Source organism: Orcinus orca, chromosome 8 (genome assembly GCF_937001465.1).
Source record: "Orcinus orca chromosome 8, mOrcOrc1.1, whole genome shotgun sequence".
NCBI classification, from domain to species: domain Eukaryota; kingdom Metazoa; phylum Chordata; class Mammalia; order Artiodactyla; family Delphinidae; genus Orcinus; species Orcinus orca.
In genome coordinates this window covers 17,456,970-17,477,515 of record NC_064566.1, presented here as the reverse complement: position 1 = coordinate 17,477,515, position 20,546 = coordinate 17,456,970, and the positions used below count along the sequence as shown (strand labels likewise).

The 20,546-nt window shown below is 37.1% G+C and overlaps 1 long non-coding RNA gene across 1 annotated transcript in view; it reads right to left on the bottom strand.

The window, feature by feature from the left end:
• LOC117197752 (uncharacterized) overlaps nt 1–20,546 on the bottom strand; it is a 221,988-nt gene that overhangs the window by 148,424 nt on the left and 53,018 nt on the right. The window lies entirely within an intron of this gene.

The window sequence follows — 20,546 nt, the reverse complement described above, 5'->3', positions numbered from 1 at the left end:
ACAATCCAAGCCTCCATGTATGGCCTCTTCTTCCAAAATCAATACATGCATTTTCATTGACTATCTAAATATTGATATTTCACTTTTTATCCCCAGCATGAAAGGCCTGTGTACCTTAGGAAAATCAGCTTCAGTGGCTTTGGACTTAAAAGTAAGGCAAAATGGGGTGTAATTGGAAAAAGGGACATCTGTATTCAACATATAATACTAGTCCAGTGGCCCTGGAGTCTTGCCTGCCACTGACCTGGACACGGCACCCAATTTTGACTAATGGCAAACCCACAGACCAGCGCGCACTCCTAACAATATGGCAGGAATCAGAGGCCTTTCACATCAAATCCTAGGATTCAAGTATTAAAATCTAGGCCATGCTGCCTCAAAGTGGGAGTCACAAATTCAGTACTACTGGCTTCTGTAAAATCTGACCAACAGAATCCTTGACACTGTACTTGTTCATATCCTCATAACCAGGAGATCACATATTCTAGTTTGCCTAGAACAGTCTAAGTTTATGTCTGTTGCCTTATTGTAATTTATAATAAAGTTCCCTTTCACACTCAAAACCATCTCGTGGTCATGCTGTTCAGAAGAGACAATGTGAGGCATGGCAGGTCTACATGGTAGTACAGAGCTGATAATAGCTTCCTGCTGGTGAGGCTTATTCCCACTGGTGAGGCTTATGGGATTATTAGTGGACAGCAGGAACGGAAAACTCCAGGACAAAACAACTATCACCTATTTTGTCAGTCATTCAATAGAACTGTTTTCTCTGGAAAAATAGGATATTCTAATTTTTGGAAAATTTTCCAGTCAAAATGGCCTACATGATGAATTGAAAGGGAGAGGTAGCTTGAAGACAGGCCTACAATTTCTGTCCTCTGAAAATAAGACTCCAGGATGGTGGACCTGATATTCTTCTGAGATTGTGTATCTCAGAGACACCATGATGCCGAGAGCCCTTACACCCAACCATCAGTGAGGAGACCCCAACAGATCTCAGAAAGATTCAAATCAGCTTTGATTTCAACTCTTTCCACCATATTATCACATTCAGGAAACCAACAAGCTGGTTTAAGTTAGTAAAGCAAATGCATTACTACCTGGGGTCATGTAACTATCATATATATAGTTTTTTCTACTGAGGTGAAATTCAAGTAACATAAAATTAACCACTTTAAAGTGTGCAATTCAGTGGCATTTTGTGCAACCACACCTTCTATGTAGTTCCAAAACATCTTTATCGCCCCTAAAGGAGACCATGTACCCAATAAGCAGTCACTTTTTTTTTTTTTTTTTTTTTTTTGCAGTACGCGGGCCTGTCACTGTTGTGGCCTCTCCCGTTGGAGAGCACAGGCTCTGGACGCGCAGGCTCAGCGGCCATGGCTCACGGGCCCAGCCGCTCCGCGGCATGTGGGATCTTCCTGGACCGGGGCACGAACCTGTGTCCCCTGCATCGGCAGGCGGACTCTCAACCACTGCGCCACCAGGGAAGCCCAAGCAGTCACTTTTTACCCACAGCCCCCCCGGCAGCCACTAATTTGTTTTCTGTATCTATGGATTTACATGTCCAGCATATTTTATATAACCTGAAACACAAAATGTGTGATGTTTTATGTCTGACTTCCTTTTTCCTTATAGTACTTCTTCCCTGTGCATGGTGAATCATATTCCATTTATGTATGTAATACATTTTGTTTGTCCATTCATTCACTGATGCACATTTGAGTTGTTTCTACCTTGTGGCTATTATGAATCATGTGGCCCTGAACATTCATGTACAAGTATTTGTTTGAATATGTGCTTTCAGTTTGAGGTGGTATATATGTAGGAGTGGAATTGCTGGATCATATGGTAATTTTATGTTTAAATTTTTGAGACACTGCCAAACTACGTTCCACAATGGATGCAGCATTTCACATCCCCAGCAGAAATGTATAAAAATTCCAATCTCTTCCTATTCTCGCTAACACTTGTTATTTTCAAATTTTGATTACAGCCATCCTAGGCATGTGAAATGGTATCTCATTGTAGACTTTCTGAATATGGGATCCTGTCATCTGAGAATAGACATAGCTGTACTTCTTACTTTCCAATGTGGGTGCTATTTACTTATGTATTTATTCATTCCCTAATTGCTCTGCTGAAAACTTCAGGAATGAGTTTTAATAGAAGTGGCAAAATGGATATTCTTTTCTTGTTCCTGATTTTAGAAGAAAAGCTTTCAGTCTTTCACAGCTGAGTGTGATGGTAGCTGTGGCATTTTCATAAATGACCTTTATGAGGTTAAAAAAATTCCCCAGTTTGTTGAGTGTTTTTATCATGAAAGTGTGTAGATTTTGTCAAATGCTTTTTCTCACAAATAAGATTTTGAGTAGTAAAGAAGGTATCTGTGAAAGTAACTGATGGCTGGGTTGACCAGGAAAGCTAAAGTTAAAGGCTGGGTGGGTTTACATGTAGAAAGGTAGAAGAAAAATCAGAGTGTACATTAGATGTAAAGGAGTGACAGGATCAAATACACACAGGCAAATGTAAACATGATTTCAGAACAAGTAGGTAACTTCTATCTAGTTTTTATTAATTCCCCAGATTATGTATAGAAACAATTCTATGCAGGTGTTCCAGCAACAGTCCTTACTGAGGTCTCAGCTGATAGCCAGCATCAATTGTTAAGTGTATGAATGAAGAAATTTTCATGGTGATTCCAGTCTGAGTCCTCATCTGTCACGAACTGCATAAAACTGATTAAGAACCACCTGGCTGAGCTCAGTCAGTCCCCAGAATCATGAAAAATTAATGAAGAAATAACCATTGTTGCTTTAAGCCTCTGAGTTTTGGGTGCTCTTTTGCATGGTAGAAGATAAATGAAAATACACGCAAAGACAAACACACCCATAAGCATAGTCAAGGAACACTGTATTATGGAGGGAAAAGTAGATGCCAGGCCAGAGCAGTGCAGAGCTGCTTCTAAATTCAAGTAATTCATTCACTAGGCATTTTATCTAACATACACAAGGCCAGGTCATAGACACTAAAGAGAGAAACATGAGCACAAAATAGTTTCTGCTCCAGGGGCAGCCACAACCTAAGGAAGAGGAAAGACATTACCTACAGCAAGCAATAATAAAAAAAAAAAAAAAAATGTGGGCGCAAGAAGGAGGGAGACATAAATTCTGGATGGAGACAAGGAAAGGAAGAGATTTTCAAAATGCGAGGGTGAATGCATTTTGAAAAGTAGAAAATAAAAAATAAAACGTGCCAATGAAAAGGAACAGCATGTATAAAAGTACAGAAGTGTTAAATTATGTGTCTTATTCAGGGGCTGTAAAAAGTCAGATATGGGACAAGTCGGGGTGATGAGAAACAGTAGAGGATGAGGTGAATGACAATTTAAAAGGAGTTTGGACTAACCTTCAGGCAGAAAGAAGATAGTCACTGAGATGAATAAAAGCGTAACTCATCGACCAAAGATCAAGATGACAATCTTGATGGCTTCAGATTTTTGCCAAAGAATCAGAAGAGTGTTTACCCCATTAGCATCACTACAGGCTACAGTCTTCCTCAGCAAGTAATGATGGAGGGATAGGCAGTCTCTGTAAGGGTCTTCTGGGAAAGGATCGGTCACTCAATGTCAGTCATAGTACGCACTTGAGTTTATTAGATGAAAGCAACCTATGTTATGTGTCAGTGTTCTTTCTAATTTTCCTTCCCTGTCTCCATACTCTTCTTTACTACTATACATATAACCTCCAACTGAAGAAAATCATTGTTTATATATATTTACATACTGGAACAAATTTTATTTCAAAGCTGAATGAAATGATCGTCACAAATGAAACTGAAATTGCTAACAAGTGAAGGCATTAGTGTATGGCTATGATTCAATCACCACATTGAGACTTGGAGACACAGTGCCAAGAACACCCACATTATCTTATTTCTCGGATTATGGTAGTATCCTTGATCATCCTTCCTGGCAGCTTGCTTTCACTTGAACTCAAACCTTGTCACAATCCTCTCGGATTACACTGCCCAGCTCTTTGAACATCAGCTAAAATCTCTTACTGAAGCCCATGGACTACTAGTAAAGAAAAGGGGTGCAGCCTACCAACAAACAACTGATTTGTTTAGATAGTAACCAAAAAGGTGATAAATTCACCCCCCACCCCTAGATGCATCGGAATTAAATTACCTGGGATCTATGTGAAATATTATTACTAATATATTTACATGAATAGTTACTGTTAATAATACCATTATTACTAATAATAGCTAGCTCTCATTAAGCACTAGGTGCTAGATAATGATCTTAGCATTGTGTATTAAGTAATTGATTTAATCCTCACAGTAGCACTATCAGGTTCTCTTTCACTTGGGATGCTTGCTCTTGGAACGCAGCCACCATGTTGTGAGGAAGCCCAGGCCACGTGCAATGGGACCAACAAACCCAGCTAAGCCCACAGCAAGCAACCAGCATCCACCGCCAGGCATGTATACAAACAGGCCTTTATGAGATGATAATGAGCCTCTCGGTCTTTGAGTCTTCCATCTGAGGACTTACTTGGAAGCCATGGAGCAAAGACAAGCATCCCTGCTGTGCTCTGACTTAATTTTTGACCCACGGAAACTGAGAGTTTTAATGTAATATGTTATGCAGAGATAGATAATAGAGTAATAAAATACAACTAATATTCCCACATTACAGACGAGGAAACCCTGCTGTAACTATTTGGTGAAATGTCTGTTTCCTCCAATAAGCTCCCTTATTTGCCATAGCATTTCCTGCTTGAAGCACTGGCTGGCCCTAATATACAGCAGATAATGAGAACCATAGAGGGGTAGAGCAGAGAGAGCCATTTTCCTCTCTTTATCCAATTCTCCTTGAGAACAGTCAGTGTTCACACAGGCAAGCAGGCCTTAATTGTTCATTTATTACAAAGAACGAGGCCTGTGAAAACTACATAAGGCAGGTGAATTATAATCTGGAACTGATTTAAGAGTTTTTTTGCAGGAAGACTGTTGAGCAAAAGTACCTTTTTACCAACTACTGAGACAAAAGTATATACTTCTTTCCTGACATTATGTTTCTCAATGCTGCTAAACCAATAGATGGCAATGCCACCTAGTGATGAAAGAACCCAGACTCCAGAATCCTTCCTGTCTTTAAACTTTTCATTTACTCTTGCATTAGTGCCTTCTCAGATACTGTGACCTGCTCCCTGGTTCTATGTGCAGAAGTAGAGAAACACACACAAGCCCACAGAGATTCTCTCAGCTCCCTTTTACTGTCTATGTACTTACCTTCCCTGGCTTCTCTGTGTGCTTTGCATCTACTGGTCTATCCCCTGTGATGTTCTGCAACAGGAGTCTGCCTTTGCACTAGTGGGGTCATTTGCCAAAAGTGGATGGGAGGTTATGCTCCCCTGGGTTGAACCTAAGCTAATGACTAATGGGTGTAGGCCTATGAAAGCTCATCTCCTTCTCTTGAAGTTGGGACAAATTCTTAAGTGTGATTTACATTCCAGAGCTGTCCTTCAGGATTCATCTGAGGCCAGGATTTGAGATACTCTTCCTTCCTGTCCAGCTTCCCCCTCTATCTTAAAGGCTTTCCTGGGTGCACATCTTTAATCAATCAACTGTCCATAAATCCTGATCTCAGGATCTGCTTCTAGAGAACTAACCCCAAGGCAAAGGGTATCAGCAGTTTTGTTGAGGAGGAGAAGTAAGCATCCTACTAACAGACAGTCGTAAGGCAGGGCACTGTTTTAACTCCCCAAGCTATTATTTATCTTCCTAACTGTATTCAAATTTTCCCAGGGTACTCAAACAAGGCAGAGAAAAAGATGATCAGGCACACCGAAAATGTGACAAGAGTGACTTTATAATTTTCGCTATCATCTTAGGCACAAGCTTTATGACAGCTCAAGTATTCAGATGTGTCAAATTATACATATATATGCAAATTATATATAACAGTGCAAATTATGTATGTATCTATAATATATATATATTACAATATAGGAGAATCTTATTAAGGTAAGGGATAAGTGTCAATTCTATTACAAGACAGACACTGTGCTAATGATGCTGATCTTGTGCTCAAGGACTAAATAAGGGCAGAGAAAAATGAACTGTGACCATGGGGTTGGCCCCATCCAGCAGATGCAGGCATACAATTAAACTGAAGTCAAATATTACAAACTGCAGGACATACATGGTATAAAACCACATTCAATTTGGGAAACTATTCAAAAGAGTCTGGTTTGAGTGGAATCTGGATGTTCTGTAGGGTGCCACACTGGGGTTTTAAGCAGCAATTCTTGGTATTTAACAAGAATCAGAATTTTCAAAATATACTGATTATTGTGAGGGTGACTCTAACCAAGATTTGAGTCCCTGGAAAAGAAGTTGTCATGAACCAGCTGAGGGATTCAGATTCAAAACTAGCTTCCAGATTGTTGAAGAGCAATAAGGCAGCCAGAGACTTACGGATAGTGACTAATTGTACAACACAATTAAGTGAGTAAAAAGACTGCAGTACAATGCTCTCACTGTGTAAGGGGTTGGGGGCTGGTATAGTGAACTTCTCTCTGCTTTCCTCCAGGCAAGAGGTATTCGAGGAAGAGTTTTAAAGTATTCATAGATCCTACGGTTCATGAGGAGGGGGTGGGAATGCACAGCTGTGCACTGTTTTAATGGGTGCCAGGATCATCATCATTTTCTCCTTCTCTCACCTTCCCCTCCTCTTCTCCTCCTCTTTGTCCTTTTTCTTCTTTTTCTTCTCCTCCTCCCCTTTCTTCTCTTTCTTTCTCCTCCTTCTCCTCCTTTTTCTTCTTCTTCATTCTGATTGCCAGCAGCAGCAATTATTGAAATGCTTACCATGTGCCTAGTACTATTGTATATCATATGAATGTAATAACTCACAATCTTTGCAATAGCCATATGAGAAAGATATTATAAAATTCCCAGTTTACAGATGATAAAACTGAAATGTATAATTCGCCCACATCTCCAATGGTGGAGCCAGGAGTCGAACCCAAGCAAGGTACCAGAGTCCACACTCTAGGAAAATACTTTCTGGTAGGCAATGTTTGCTATACGGACAACTAAGGTCATGCTGTGGCTGACTGTGTCTTATATCCAAAGGAATTACCTTTGAATTTGTAGAAAGGGATTCATCTCTCTTTTTCAAATTCTATTTTAAACTATTATTTCCAAAATCCTCTGGGACCCATCTATTCCACCTTTTCATCCTCTGAAATCCTTTATTGCTTATTTGAGACTCATCATTTATACTGAATCACCAGTTCTCATTTCATGTACCTGCCTTCTTACCCCAACTACACTAAATTATCTCTGAAGGAAGACATTGCATCGTACAGGTATTGCATATTACGGAGCTTGGCAAACAGGAAGCATGTAATAGAATCTTGCTGACAGATTAATTGCAGATGGATAAAAAGGGGATTTGCCAACAATGGAATATATTGTCAGGAGGATGCCATCAAATCCCCTTTGAAAGAGATATTTATAAATAGGATTCAATCTCAGCCATTTTAGGTGATTTAATGTGGTCCTACTTGAAGTGAAAGGAATAATCTCCAAGAATCTCTTCTAAGTCTATTACTTGATACTTCTGGTATCTGTCTTCCTAAATCTCCACAAACCTTCTTTTCAAGGTAGTTGTGGCATAAGAAGACTGGACAATCTTGCCTTTAAGTCTAATGTAATACTTTGGAAAGATCATAAGCTTTGGGGGAAGTCAATTTGGGATATTAATTTAAGCTCTATACTGTAATAACAGGGAAATCTTGATGGATTTTTACCTCTCTGAGCCTCAGTTTCTTCAACTGCAAATAACCCTATAGGTTTATTCTAAGAAAATGTAGAAATGTGTACATTAGTGTAGCATCTGAAGAGTCATGATCACTCAATACATATTAGTCCTCTTCTTTCCTTTTACCTAACTTAACTCTTAAAAAATCAGATCATTCCACAAGTTGCTCTATTTCAGTATAAAATGGCCATTTAACATGCATGAATTTGTGAATATGCATAAATATAGATGAAATAGTTATACCACAAAGCTCAGTAAGGTAACTGGAAGACAGGTGAACTCCAGATGTCAACCTTAGGGTTGTCAACAATCTGATAACACACAAAATAACCCATACCTTATAAGACTACTAAGTAACGAAAAAATTTACCAGCATTCAGATCAGAAATTGCCTGTTTGTAGAAAGTGAGTGGCTGTAATGTGATGATGATTTATTGCTGCAGCTCAGAGAGACAAAGAATCTGCAAGCAGGGACTTCCCTGGTGGTGCAGTGGTAAAGAATCCACCTGCCAATACAGGGGACACAGGTTCTAGCCCTGGTCTGGGAGGATCCCCCATGCCACGGAGTAACTGGGCCCGTGCACCACAACTACTGAGCCTGCGCTCTAGAGCCCGTGAGCCACAACTACTGAAGCCCGCGCGCCGAGAGCCCGCGCTCCGCAACAAGAGAAGCCACCGCAATGAGAAGCCCGCGCACCGCAACGAAGAGTAGCCCCAGCTCTCTGCAACTAGAGAAAGCCCACGCACAGCAACAAAGACCCAACGCAGCCAAAAATAAATAAATTAATAAATAACTAAATAAAAGAATCTGTAAGCAGCCCCAGGAGCTATACAAAGAAAATGTTGACAACTGGAGGAAATGTTAACAGTTATATGAATCTGTGCAATAGCAAATAAGGATGGAAACAGTAAACTAACTGATAACAATGTAGTTAATGAGTTCTGTACCAGAATGTCTCAACTTTGAAAGGTTATAGGGGAAGACAAAGGACCACATCAAATCAACATACTGACGTTGATCAAAGTAAGTGGCTATTCCATTTGGGACTGGAAAGGAGTGCCAAAAAGGTATCAAAGGGTGATTAAGAATGAGAATAGAGTTCAGAAAACACTGAGAAATCAGTACGAAGAGGTTCAGTACTTTACCCTAATAAAAAGGTTCTGGAAAAAGACATGGTGGTTCTATCTGAATTAGCTTGTTGAAGGAAGTAAAAGTGTGTTTTTAATTAAAGTATTTAATGACTTGAGTTTTCATTCTACAGATTTAGATTCTTCTCAACAAATTATATATATGTATGTATACATATATGTGTATATGTATATATACATACGTATATATATATACATATATATGTGTGTGTGTGTGTATATATATATATATATATATATATATATATATATATATATATATATATATATATATATATATACTTTCAAGAGAGTCAATATAGAAAAAAATCCCTTTAATTTGTCAAGGATAGAAAATCCAACAAAATTTACAGTCAAAGTCTTGGTTTCCAGAATGGCTTCCAAAGTTAAGAAATAACCTTTGTTAATATACATCCCTAAACTTTATCTTCCCAGTGATAAAGGATTATACCAGCACAAAATATAAACTAAATATATATAATCATTTGTATGAGTGTGCACACACACATACACACTCATGTTTTAGTTTTTAATGAAGTATCTTATGGGATAAATACTCACTTTAACATTAGATAATTCACAAAACAAAAAAGTTAATTCAGGATTCACTGATTTTTTAATCTAAACACTTTTATGCCAGAATAATCAATTCTCAGGGAACTAATGTCATCAATCATTCAAAATAAAAGTGAATGATCTCCACATAAAGATCATAAATGCTAAAAATATTTGTACATATTTAACATGTGAGAATTTTACTTGGGGGCTGTATAAATGAAATTCATTTAAAATTTTGCATTCATTATATCTCTTGAGTTGGTATTTAATAGCAATTATAAATGTAGCTTGTATACACAGGCAAATTATGCAATCCAAGTTTAAATTAATTTTCATGAATAAAAACAGTACAGTACATTGAGAAAATCCAACTGAATTCAATTGCATTTGATTTAGCAACTGAAATTCATCTGAAATAAGCAGTAATTTTCTATCTGCAATATTAATTCAAAATTCAAATGATATACTAATTACAGACTTTTCAGAGAGCTAATTATTTCAGTTTAAAATACAGAACTACTTTCATTTTTTTAAACACTTATTTAACTTTGAGAATTACACACTTTAAACTTGTATATTTCTCCATTTGTATAGTGACCCTCTATAATTTTTCAGGTCAAAGACCATGAATTAATATATGATTACTTCAAGCGTAAGTGCTTGACGTCACTCAATTGAAAATGGTTAAGAAAACAGGCTATCTAGACCCATTTCATGTCTACTCCTGCAAAATTCTAGGTTCTCTGAAGTAAGAAACTATGCCATCATTAACTTATTGGACCCATCAGAATCTGCCACATAATAGGTGCTCTGCATATACAATAAATGAAACCCCAGACTTAATTCTTTGGGGAATTGGATATGATTAATTAATACACATTTTTTCTACCTGTAAAAATTGTTAGTTGCTCTACAATAAAACATATGTCTTGGTAGTGGGATAAGGAGACCTGGAATAAAACACACTATATTAAATATGGTGACAGCCTGAATATAAAATGGACAACGGCCAGACCATATATAAAACTAGAACGCTGGCCCACAATCAGTAGCAACCACGCCAGGAAACCAGACTACTTATCTGCACGTCAGACTTGTAAGGTCAGACCATCATCTCTAGCAAAAAAAAAAAAAGAAAACCAGGAAGCCAAACAATAACCCCTGTAACATTCATAATCGTCTAAAACAATTGGCTGTGACTAATAACTGATAGTTCCACTAATTTTTGCTCTCACTTCGAACTTAGGACCAACCAATACCTCTAACCGATCCCATAATATGCCCTACTTCTAGTTAGCCCATGACAGTTTCCTCATGCCAAAAGCCTCCCTTCAAGGCATTCCTGAAGCCTTCCCCATTTTTAACTATGAAGCTTTCCCACTCCTCTGCCTGCCTTTGAGTCTCTACTAAACACAAGTGATAGTGGCTATTTCCCTTGCTATAGTAAGCTCTGAATAAATAAGCCTTTGTTTTCCTCATTTGGGTGGTCTTTTTTCCCACAACAGAAAATTTTGGATAGTAGGTTAATGGATGATTTTTTTCTTTATGTGTTTTCTGTGTATTACATACATTCTGGGGTGTTAATAAACTTCCATAATAAGAAAATGTAAATGTTATTTAGTCAGATAGAGAAAATATACCCTTTATATTGACATCTCCATATATTCTGGATGTATGTGTGTAGTTAGACAGAGGTGACAGTTCAGGAGACATCTAGAAGAAAGGCTTGGATAGACTATGTATTACGGATCCTCACTTGGAATATTACCCTCCTTAGTGGAAGCCACTTTGAAATGCTGCATGTAACACTTTGTAGTTTTGTTTCTAACTCAAGAACAACCAACCAAAACTCTGATTATCTTCCAACTCTTGACATCCCAGGTTTGAAATGCCTTTTGCAAAGAACTGCTAATTTTGGACAACCAATTGCTGACAATCAGAAGACATTACTAACATTACTTTTAGTGCATCCAAATGATGTATATACCTTAGTGTGACAATCTTTTATTGTCACGAGAACTTGTCCTGTTATCCACCCATTGCACAGAATAGATCATCTAGCAGTAAAGTGCTATGAAAAGAAAAATAGCCAGCTATTAATGAGTAATTAAGACGTGACAAGTATTAAATATTTTTACATGTAGCTTATCATTTCATTTCACAAGAACTCAATATTGCAAGTGCTATTATTCTCCCTATTTTCAAATTAAGAACTTGAGACATAAATGGATAAGTGGCCTGCCCAAGAAAAAATATTTACCACTGGCTTAACTCAGAGACTTTTACCCCAAAGCCTATGCTCTTAACCATTAGCTATAATCTCTCCCTCTCCCCACCCTCAAAAGAAGACACACATATGCACATACATACCTGACAATAAAATATGGGTCAAGCACAAATGAGAGGAGTAAATTTATCATATTCTCCTTTTTAGATCTGATAGTCTAATATTCATATTTTTTCTTACATATCCAGATGAAGCAAGGAAGTCTTTCACCTATATCTAAGAACTTAGGAATACCAAATTTAGGAAGCAAACATATAAATTCCATTTTGAATAGCTTAACATATAAAAAATATATTGCTTATTGCGTATTTAAGAAGGATGTTGTTACTTTCTCACTTTCTGAAATATTACAAATTGCATAATATACAGACACTCAATATGTACTCTAAAGAAGCGATGACAAGTACAATCTATAGGTTTAAGCTACTAAAGTTTACCTTTAAGGCTTTGTGGTCTCTGACATGTAAATTAACTTCTTCATGACACAATTTCTACATCTAACAAATGGGAATAATCCATGCTACAATTCTTTGGGGTTGTTACAAATAGTAAAAGAGATAAAACATTAAACACTGTGTCAATGAGTGGAAGCATCTTGAACCATTTGCATCAAAATTTCTCTAGTTCGAAACAATGTAAAATGTTGGAAAAATTACCAAGATGGCACATCTGTAATTACTCAATTTCATGCATTCATGAGAGCCTCTTTAGAAACAAACCAAACAGTTTTCCAGAGAAAGGGTACCCTTATGGGAGATGCCCATAAGGGGAAGGGGAAGGAGAAGGAGATGGGGAGGCCAGAGGAAAGGGGGTAAAAATTGAGGGAGAGAACACAGTAAAAAGAGAAGGCTAATGTGCCCACTATTAATTGTTTTGTTCCATAAGCAGAGCTTCCCAACACCTTACCTTTCCTGATAACCTTCAAAAACTCTCCCAATAGTTCCCTTTTCAATGGTTTCCATCTTGTTTCTTAGTCTCTCAGAGAGAGGAGAGGCAGTTGATTGCTTTCTAATGAAATGGGAAGCTGTATTTTAATTAAGTTATCAATGAGACTAATGCATTTAAAGTTTCTGATTTTGTTGCCAAGGTAAATAGTAATTGAAAACAAAATGGTTAGAGGCAGGAAAAATAGGTTCTAGGTTGAGCTGATGCCAAGTTGTCCTCAGTAAATCAGCAAAGTCCTTCTAACTCTATTCTCTACAGCTTGGTCTCTCTGTAAACTGGAAGGAGATAGTGTAGGACACTATCTTTCCTAAACATAGGCAATGTATGAGCAAAAGTAGGAGAGATAAGAAAGACAATGAGAGAGAAAGGTGGAGGGAGGGAGGGATGGTGAGAAAGAGAGAGAGAGAGAGAGAGAGAGAGAGAGAGAGAGACTGAGAAAAGTGTAAGAACATAGAGCCAAAGCCTTAGTTACAGAAAAATTCAGAGACTGAAATTATGACATAATAACAAGGTCATCACTTTAAGTTGAAAAATACTAGGTTATAATCTATCAATTACTTTTCATCTCTTTGATTTGAGGAAGTTATTTAATTCCTCTAACACTTATTTTTCACATCTGCATCCTGAGGCTAATAATGTCAACATTAAAGGTTTGATCTGGAGCTAAAAGGTATCTGTCTCAACCACCCAACACATACTAGATGTTCTATATACGTTAACTCATATTATTTAACTATATTTCCCATAATTGTCCAGTTTTACACTTCTGCTCTTGATATTCCAAAGATCATGATGCCTCCTCATGGAAACATGTTGTATTAGTTTCCTAGGGCTGCCATAACAAAATACCACAGACTGGGTGGCTTAAACAACAGAAATTTATTTTCTCATAATTTTGGAGGCTGAAAGTCCAAGATCAAGGTGCCAACAGGGTTGGTTTCTTCCGAGGCTTCTCTCCTTGGCTTGCAGATGGCCACCTTTTTGCTGTGTCTTCACATGGCCCTTTCTCTGTGTGTGCACAACCCTGGTGTCTCTTCCTTTTCTTAAAGGATGCAAGTCATACGGAATTAGTACCTCACTCTACTTTAACCTTAATTACCTCTTTAAAGTCCGTATCTTCAAATACAGTCACATCGGAGATTAGGGCTTCAACATATGAATTTGCGGTGAACATAATTCAGTCCGTAATATATGTTGTTCACACTGGTCATATCAATGGAGATGGCTCAGCTTTGACTTTTAGAGATTCTTCTACGTATTCCTGAAGAATATCCAGTTTTGAGACAGAACTTATTTCCAATATTGCTTCATTATTCAAGCCCTACTTCCAAGATTCCTTTTGTTAACATGCCCCCAGTCTGTGTACTCTTACAAAAACTTTAGATGATTGATTTGAACCATTGGATTAAAATCTATTCCTCATGCCAAAGGCAGTGAAATACCATTTGGATGCTATTATTGATACTGTCTTCTTTAACTAATGTACAGGTTATTTTTACTTTTTCAGGGAATTTTTGATGAACATGAAATATTCATAGCGGACAGATAATATTGAAATGACATCGTTAAATAATTAAAAATGTGAAGATCTCCACTGGGGATTATTACATTAAGACTGAGAATATACTCTCATTATCTGCTCTCTATTTCTGAGATATTGTGGAATAAAAGGAACTTCTGAGTAATTTCTCTAAGCTATTATCTACCTTTAGAGAGACTTAAACTTTGCATTAGATTTTCAGCAGAACGAATGATTATTAAAATGTTCTTGAATAAACTTAGGAACCTAATACTCAAGTGCCATATGTAATAAATATAGGATACGCCAAATGTTAGCACTTCCAAATATCAGTGTGACCGAAGATACGAGAAAAACTTTTGAGCATCCAAAGGATTAAGTTTAATCTCAGCTACTATATTTGTCAACTACATATTCGTTTCCATATTCAGAATTGGTTTATGGCTATATCTGCTTGTGCATGGCATGGCAATGGAAAAAAAGATGGACATATTCTCAATATGTCTATAAGGTAGACATAACTATTTTACAGGTGAAGAAACTAAAACTAGAAATGGTTAAGTGAAATGACTAAGGTCATACAAACAGAGAAAAACACTGGAAGTTTTCTAAATCCAAGCCCAATTATAAACTTTACTACCTTCTCTGGAAATTGATAATATTATGCCTTGCTTCCTTATTGGGTGGCTGTAAAATTCATTAAAACAATGAAAATTAAGGTGCTCTACAAATTGTACCAGGATTCACAAATGAATTTTTGATTACTACATGCTATTCCCAAACTATTTGTGACATTTTTTTCTGTTTACTAAATTGAGGTATTAACTTGTTATTTCTATAAATTTTATCCATTATTTTGCAACAGAAGTAAGACTACTGTGGATGTCGAGAAAAGGGTAATCAGAATATACAATAATTAATATACAAGTAAAATTAATGGTATTTATAAAAGTGTGCTGTGCATTCAACATTATGGTTAAGGCTGTGAAGGATCACAAAGACTACTTGAACAATATATAATGTACATGTTCTCACTTTTAAGCTTAAACTATCCAAGACATTTTGGAATAGTAATTATTATATAAAGAACAGCAACAACATTTACTGTGTGCCAAGAAATATTAGAAGCCCGGCATGTATGACCTCACACATATATGCACAACCATGAAGTAATAAGAAAATTCTTTACTCACTACATCAATTTCCGATTACTAATTTACTTACTAACATTTTCGGATCTGTGCGGTTTATTCCTGTCATTTAACTGCTCTCTCAAAATTTATCTTTGTCTTCCATACTAACAAATCTAACAGCTTGCTCTTCATTATTTTCTGAAATATTCATTGTGGAGGACCTCATTTTTTAAAAGTGCCATGACACTACATCATCTGAGTTCTCTCCCCCCTCTTTGATACTATCTCCACCTATTTTGTCGCTATTTCCTTCTCATTTAACCCAAAGTGTAGAGATATGGGAAGAATCTGTTTTAACATAACAATCCCAGCCACTTCCATAGCTTCAATTAGCATCTCCCCAGGTAGAGGGAAGTATTTAAAGGCAAATGCACACAATGCAATGATGCATTGATTTATTAAATATTTATTGAGTGTCCTCTTTGATAGATACTTCTTTAAATGATGGGAAAACTGCAGCAACAAAAAGAACAGAAATTCATTCCCTCATAGAATCTTATTCCTAGTAATGGGAAGGAAATAATCCTCTTAATCTGAAAAGATGAGTTTTCTAATAAAAAGCAAAACAAACAAAAAAAGGAGGGTAAGGAGAATTTTATTTATGGCAGATAAAGACAGTTATTAGAATTGTGTTTCTGAAGACTCTTCAAAAATGACCATTTGCAATTTATACTTTTCACAGGCATACTTATAAAAGAACAAAAAAAGTGAACTTATTTAGTATGATGTTAAGATGCAACTAAAAGGAAACAATGAAAAGTCACTTAATGCAAAGTGATGAAATTTTTTCTCATGTTAAAAAAATTCTATGGTACACAGGTGAAGGCAAATTTGCTGGGTCTCCAGTGCTATTGAATATAAAAGACTCTAAAACTGTATCCATTTTCATTCATCAATTCCTATCATATCAAAGGTACATACTATCAACATATTTTATGACTTGATGTTGACCTTGATCACCTTGCTGAAGTAGCATCTGTCAGGTTTCTGCACTATAAAATTACTCTAGTTTCCCCCTTTTCCATATTGTACTCTTTGGAAGGAAGTCACTGTTCACAGCCCACATAAAGCCCATATAAAGGCCATATAAAGACTGTAGATTTATGCTCCCTCTCTTTGAGGACAGACAATCTACAAAATTTATTTAGAATTCTTCTGCACGGAAGACTTGTCTCTCCCCCCGCCATTTATTAATTTAGTCAAGTATTTGTTTACATCTATATGGATTCATGGATATTTATTTTATATTTTGGGTTATAATCCAATATTACTTCACAAATTTTTCCAGTTTTGGCCATTAGGAGTTCTTTCAGTTGGCTCCTGCGCCTCTTAAGACACACTCATATCTGTATAGTTTCCTTCTTTATTTGTTTGAGCACTTGCATATTTTATGACACTATAAGATGCTCTAGAGTCATCTCATATGTTGCCTAGAATCAGTCATTTCTCCAGGGACCTCTGGTTCTTTTTTCTAGTAAAGGGTATCAGAAACAAAGATCTGGGTGGTAGCTACGCTCACTGCTACTGCAGTGCCATTTATTTCAGGCCTTCTCAGCAGTCAGAGAAAAGAAATACATATGTAACTAACTCATGTATATACACATATTCATTTTAAATATTTCTATATGGAACCATATCTATTTATATTAAGTTAAACATGAGTTCTTACCGATGTCTCCAGCTCTAAGCCCTTACCGCATGTTTTATTCTAGCCTCCTTCTCTTGCTTATCTACAAATTCCCACCCCAACAGTGTGAAACCTGGCTCCCACTACCCACCATCCTTTCGCTTAATTGTTCAATTCCAGTATACATGTATAGAAGTATCAGAAGCATTAACCCCTACCCCCAGAGGAAACAATTTATCAATCACAGCACAGTGAGCCTGTGCAGTTTTTTTTTACTTGTTTGTTTGTTTTGGGTTTGGTTTTTCTTTTTTTTAGTCTTTAGTATTACATACTCCACTCATTTCCAAAGTTACTTAGGTCAGCATTTTCACCCCTTTACCCTCCTCAGTGAGGTTGTTTCATACATTTTTAATACAGATGGATATTCTTGACAGAGCCTACATTCCTGCTCGTGACACCTTGAGCTCCTACACGGTATTTTAAATTTGCAAGCATGATGATACATTATTTGTGCTGTGAGATTCTATGCATTTTCAAAATATAAATCCTGTGACGTACAATACATTACGTGTATGATAAAGAATAGTTTCACCATCATAAAAATCCCCAGTGCTTTGCCTATTCATTCTTACCCTAAACTTTGAAACCATTGATCATTTTACTTTCCCCATAGTTTTGTCTTTTCCAGAAAGTCATATAATTGGAATCATACAATATGCATCCTTTTCAGATTGGCTTCTTTCTTGTAGAAATGTGTATTTAATGTTCCTACATGTCTTTTAGGCTTGATCGCTCGTTTCTTTTTATTGTAGAATAATATTCCATTGAATGGTTATACCAAAGTTGGTTAATTCATTCAACTATTGAATAGCATCTTGGTTATGTCCAGTTTTAGCAATTGTATAAAAAGCTGCTATAAATATTCACATGCAGTTTTTTTTAAAAAAAATACGTTTTCAACTCAAGTGGGTGAATAGCTAGGAGCACAATTGCTATCCCGTATGATAAGAGTGTACTTAGGTTTATAAGAGTCTTAAAATGTTTTTCATCATGGCTGTACCATTTTGCATTCCCACCAGCAATAATTGAGAGTTTCTGTTGCTCACATCCTCATCAGCATTTGGTGCTTCAATGTTTCGGCTTTTAGATATTCTAAAAGAAGAACTTAAATTACTGATGAGGCCTTAAATATATTTGTATCCCCTATGGCACCATGAGCAAATTTGAACAAATGTTTGCAGTTACCCAATATGTATGAAAATGTTCACAGATTCATATTTCAATAAATCTACAGGAATTATTGTCACAATTTTACTGATGATTTCATTAAGGCTCAGAGGTTAACAAAGTTTCCCAAGCTTATGTAAATATCAGGGGCCAAATCACCCAGACATGTGTCAACTACAAACTGGCACGTTCCACTGGCACTTGCCATCTACCCGTACGAGGATTAGATCATGTGCTGCAGCAGCTGCTGACTTTCAACAGCCCTTGAAAGGAGTTCAGGTAGAGAGCAGAAATGAGGCATTCCGGGCTCTGGAAGAAAACTGGCAGAACAGCTCTTCAGATAGTTATAGATATTTTCAGGAGATAATTTTATGAGCCCAGTTCTTGTATCTCCTCCTATCTAGAAAATCACTAAAATCCTTCATGGTGACGTTTGCTTCTCGTGATGAGCAGTAACCTGCACAAGACTAGCAGAAACCTTCTGTAAAAAATATGTGCTTGATTGCATGTACTCCCCCTTCATCAAAATCACATATATACTGACCTTCCCCCCCTGCCTCTTTGGAGCAGCTTCTCAGAGCTATCGGGGATGCTGTCTCCCAGGCTGCAGCCCTCATTTTGCCCCCAAATGAAACTTAACTCGCAACTCTCACGTTGTGCATTTTTTTAAAAGTCGACACATGTTACCTCAAAGCCATGCTATTTTACCATTCCATGATAACTTCTATGGGTCTGGGCAAATGGGTAGTCCTCAATAAATAAATTTAGTGTATTTGTTCTGACCACCAATCCTGGGAACAAATAAACCTGTTATTTAATAAATGCAATTGGTAAAATGGTTCAGGTATCTTCAACGTTATGTTATTTACCATTCCTCTGTCTGGGTTCCCTTAGAAAACTTGTTGATTGGTGAAGGGAACACAGGTTGCCACCCCAAATGTGCTTCTTCAGCATATTGATTATCTGAGTTGCTTATTTTTAAGAAATTGCACACACATAAGAAGTTCTGAAAACAAGTAGAAGTTACCCTTTTGCAAGACATATTTACATTTATAAGGGAAATCTCCATTTGTAAGAGTATCTACCTCTCTGGACCAGAAGAGGATGACCAAATCTGTGGAACCTCTTATCAGCAGAGAAGCGGGGACTTAAATCTGCATGAAAACCCTACCCTTGTTTACTATGCTTTTCCTGACAGCCTCCCCCATAGTAACTGGTTCCACCACCCACAGCATCTACTCTAGTCTTTAGCTAAATATGTTATTCAAGGTAGTGGCTTGGGCCATTTTGGAGAGTTACTCAGTTTTTCTGTGTCTCATCCATGTATACAGGGGGTGTACGTGTCCTTAAATTTCTGTTTGTTTTTCTCCTGTTAATCTGTCTTTTATTACAGGAGATGTCTCAGCCTAGAACCTAAAAGGTTAGACAGAAAATTATTTTTCCTTCCCCACATTGGCACTTATGATGGAATAAATGGTGGGCTATAAACATTGCTGCCAGAAAGTTAGAGTTTATTGAATCTTCTGCTTTCCTTATCTTTTTGTTTCTTCTTCTAACTTCTTTCCTCTTTCCATTTGCCTAGCCCTCTACTTGCAAAAATGAAGAGTAGCAACCAGGGCCCTAAGGTTGAAATAATGAGCACTGGCTTTAATTAATCCGAAAAAATGTTACCTATTTGTCTTGAAAATTTTCAGACTGCTTTTTCCCCTCCTGCAAAGAATTTAATTAATCCCCTCCTTCACAAAGAACTTATAACTCACATTCCAAGCTAATTAAATCTGGAGAATGTATTACCTTGTTACAATACAGCCTATCATTTATATAGTGACAGTGGTATTATTACTTTTACCAATTATTTTGTATTTCATTCTATCTAGAATGGGACCACCTGCAGCAACCTCATTGGTCCTCACAAACGTGAAACAGTAGTCAGGAACTGGTGGTGAGGTTACTGATGAAAGCAGGGTACATGCATCTTAACATAATTCTGAAAGAGGTCTAACCCTCTAGCTCATTTCTCAAATTGTTTAAGCTGACTGCCAGTATGTCTAAGGCTGTAGAAGCTTCTGACTCCAAGGAGCAAAAACCTGCTCCAATCACAGAAAAGGTATTAGAATTGGGAACAGAAAGCCTAGGATATAGGCTGTGGGGACATTTGCGGCACCGCATCTCACCAGCATTTACTCTACCTCTTTGGGGGGGACTCT